Source organism: Octopus bimaculoides, chromosome 17, assembly GCF_001194135.2.
Source record: "Octopus bimaculoides isolate UCB-OBI-ISO-001 chromosome 17, ASM119413v2, whole genome shotgun sequence".
NCBI classification, from domain to species: domain Eukaryota; kingdom Metazoa; phylum Mollusca; class Cephalopoda; order Octopoda; family Octopodidae; genus Octopus; species Octopus bimaculoides.
This window is the reverse complement of record NC_068997.1, coordinates 32,529,558-32,533,565: the sequence shown is the minus strand read 5'-3', so window position 1 is coordinate 32,533,565 and position 4,008 is coordinate 32,529,558. Positions and strand designations below refer to the sequence as shown.

Here is a 4,008-nt window from a genome sequence, read left to right as displayed (position 1 = left end):
TGTGTGTGTGTGTGTGTGTGTGTGTGTGTGTGTGTGTGTGTGTGTGTGTGTGTGTGTGTGTGTGTGTATGTATGTACAGTACATATATATGCAAATATATATGTGTATATATATAATTTTTTTTTGTGCTGGGGTTCCTTGAGACACGTAATTTATTTTAAAGGTTACGCAAGTGTAAAAAGGTTGATAAACACTGTTATACGATATACACTTTCTAGTACGATGTATCGTATTTAACACTATATTCACCATACAAGGACACATGCAATATGCTTTTCACCATATACCATATTGTATAAAATAAACCATGCAACCTAACACCAAAGAGTCATGAAAAACCAAAGATGCGGATGTTATACTTCGCCAACATTGGTCACAATTCCTATGCCAAGAAGGTTCTGTCTCTCCCTCTACAGTTCTTTCTGGAGAACAGGTCACCATTGACCTTTTGAATAACTTTCTAATACTGCCTTTCGTATAGATCTGATTAGAATTTCAACTTTATGGTTCTGCAGTTATTGATCAAACTTATTTCTGATTCGATAAAAAGAGATCGATAGAATAAGTACCAGCCTCAAATAAGCACTGGGGGATCGATGCGATCGATGAAACTTTGATGCCCAAGGACTGAAATCAATAAAAATAAAATATCAGTGTAATATTAGTGAACTACATGATTTGTCCTTATGTTACACATTTGTAAAGGCATGAACGCCACAACATACCCTCTGGAACACTGACGATTTCGTCTCGAACAATTTAGTTTCAAATTTTGGTACAAGGCCAACAAATTCGGGGTTAAGTCGATTACGTCAACTCCAATGTTCAACTGGTACTTATCTTGTCGACCTCGAAAGGATGAAATGCAAAGTCGACTCCGGCTGAATTTGAACTCAGAACGTAAAGTTAGACGAAACACCGCTAAGCATTTCTCGCGGCGTGATAACGATTCTGCCGGCTAGCTGCTTTTCGCATTAACTTATAATATTAATTCCAATTGTAAAGGTTTTTTGTTGTTGCCGCCGCAGCTTTTGCTCGCTCCGACGCCTCTTCTACCGCCACCATCTCTACTTATATCTTTACCTCTACCACCAGTACCGCCCCTGCAACCATCGCCGCTCTACAATCACCACCGTCTCAACTACGGCCGTCGTTTTCTTCGTCGTTGTTTTTAAGTCCAGAGGTCAGCCCTAACTTCGCCGAGAGATGATCAAAGACGTTGCAGCTACTGCCTTCCACCACCACCACCACCACCAACACCACCACCACCACTAATAAATTATTTTGAATGTTGCATATCTAGGACTAGATTCTTGTTTGTATCAACCCCTTTTCAAATCGGTTAGGCGTAGATTAAGGGAGATTTGGCTGCTATTTCCAGCAGATCAAACAACCAAATTAGAACCCTCGCCGAATGTTTTATCTTCAAATAAGTAGCATCACTACATCAATTAGCTGCTATAATACTGCAATTTGTCGACATAGAGAATGTCAGCAGATTTTTACTCAATTTTTTATTGTCATTTTTATTTATCTGTATATTTATTTTTGCTGTGTTTTGTTTTACGCACTTGGTGACATTTTAATGTGAAGTTGCCGAATTTGTACGGAACAAAGTACGACAACTTCATATTTTGTTTCGCTAACATCCTTCTCTACGTTGCTTAGCAACCTCTCTCACTTTTATTAGAGGCTTTATTCGTAACATTTTGGCTTGAATTACATTAACGAATATATATATTTATATATATAATGCTATGTTCTGCCGTTTATAGTTTAAAAAGAACAACAAAATCAAAACACACTTGGATATTGTTTTGTGCATCCATTCTTTCTCCCCTTCTCTCTTTCTCACTATCACGCTCTCTCTCTCTCTCTCTCTCTCTCTCTCCCCCTCTCTTACTCACGTTCTGCGCTCAACATACATAGCAAACCACAAATACCCACACTACATACATGCACACATACGTACATACTTATAAACGCGCGCGCGCGCGTGTATATACATATGCATAGAAATACAGACACGCTTCTACACAGCCACATGATCCTCTGCTCACCACACTGAGTTTCACCTGTGGGTGCGCAAAACCCAAGTAAAATATATATTATTAATCTCTACCGATTAATAACATACATGGTAGTGAACAGTATTTTTCCGACAGTCAACACTAAACATACATACATGCACACACGTAAATACATATACATATATATATGTATATATATATATATATATATATATATATATTACATGGTAAAATGCGAGCAAGAGAAATATTCTTAAGATTATAAATCTGGAAAAGTTCAGAATGACTTATTACATCTGGTAAAATACAGAATAAGAAACTTCTTACTTAAGATATTGCAGCTAAGGATAAGATTTCAAATAAAATATTTAGATTTAGAAAATATTAGCTTTTATTAAAACTAAGAATCTTATTACAAGTTATTACTTTTATTTGTTATTACTTGTTACTTCTATTAAAAATAATAAATAATTCAAAATATTTTTTGCACTTTAAAAAATTAATTCTTTCAATTATTAATTAGAAAGTTGTAAATAGATTATAAAAAAATAATAGTAGTACATAATTAGTTAGTACAATCAATAAAATAATGCAAAAATTAGTTATATATTACATTAATATCTACCTATAACAACAAATTCACAGTAAAATTTGCTTGAATTATTTCCCAAGTTATTGCTAAGTCTTCACATTTTTAGTCTTGACCCAATGCCTATTTTTTACATAATGAATTTGCCTTCCATTTATACTATCCTACTTTGCATAAAACTTCAGCTATTTTGGTATTTCTGGCTCTCATTTTTTAAGTATTCTAGTATGTCAATATTTTAACAAAATGATGGTACCTTTTTTTAATTATATTGTTACTTTGTAATTTAAAATCAAATTATTTTTAGTATTCAAATTTTATCCTTAGCTGCAATATCCTAAGTAAAACTTTTCTTGTTCTGTACTTTACCAGATGTAATAACTTGTCCCGAATTTTTCCAAGTGTAATAACTTGTCCTGTACTTTTCCAGATTTATAATCTTAAGAATATTATTTCTCTTGATCGCATGTTTCCATGTAATCTATGTTTTTTCCAGGCAATGGTATTATGCTAATTAATAATATGTCAATTAATAATTTAAGATTTTACCTTATGCTTTCTTCTATCATTTAAGGTTAGATAAATTGATTGGAGGCGTTACTTACTGGGACCAGTCCTCTTCAAAAATATTAACAGTTTTCAATTTGGTTAAGAACTGAATTAGCGACAAAGCTCTGAAAGATGCTGCGTGTGAATAAATTGCTGTCTTAAGAATATTATTTAACTACTACCGTAGTTGAATGATTCTTTGAGAAGAGTTAAAAGCAGAAATTCCTGTCAATGTAAACTACAACGATTCTGTTTCTCGTCTCAAATATTACAGGACTTTGATTACATGATACACTTGCATTAATTAATACAGGTGACGTAATTAAACTAATTACAAATTAGCGGTGTCGTTGATAATTTTTTCCTTACCTCAATGATACCGGTGACATATATTAAAGTCCCCTTATAGAACTATATTCATAAAAAAGTATAGAACTTATATTATCACCCTCAAATTTGAGAAACAAACGCATAACTTTTTTCTTTTAAAACTTCATTGCTTAAGAATGTGTGTGTGTGTGTGTGTGTGTGTGTGTGTGTGTGTGTGTGTGTGTGTGTGTGTGTGTGTGTGTGTGTGTGTGTGTGTGTGTGTGTGTGTGCATGCGTGCGTGCAGTGTTCCACTATCGCCATTTATTTCAATCACTCGTGTGAAGATATTCACGTAACTTTCACTCATGTTTTCATTTAATCATTTTCATTTTCAAAAAAGTTTCCGAGAAAAATGTTCTCACTCTCTACAACAGGAGACAGGGTACATGCGATGATCAGTATTCTACAGTGAAGCAAAGACGAGTGCCGGTAGCCAGAGTAAGGTCACGAGAGACCCCTGCACAGCGACA

General features: G+C 34.2%; 1 long non-coding RNA gene across 2 annotated transcripts in view; it reads left to right on the top strand.

Moving 5' to 3' along the window:
• Positions 1 to 3,509, top strand: part of LOC106875031 (uncharacterized) — a 19,375-nt gene extending 15,866 nt beyond the window's left edge. For both annotated transcript variants that reach the window (XR_008265823.1, XR_001410074.2), the window contains one exon: positions 3,194 to 3,509. This is a non-coding gene — a long non-coding RNA (uncharacterized LOC106875031). The remainder of the gene's footprint in view (positions 1 to 3,193) is intronic.
• Positions 3,510 to 4,008: the final 499 nt, after the last annotated feature.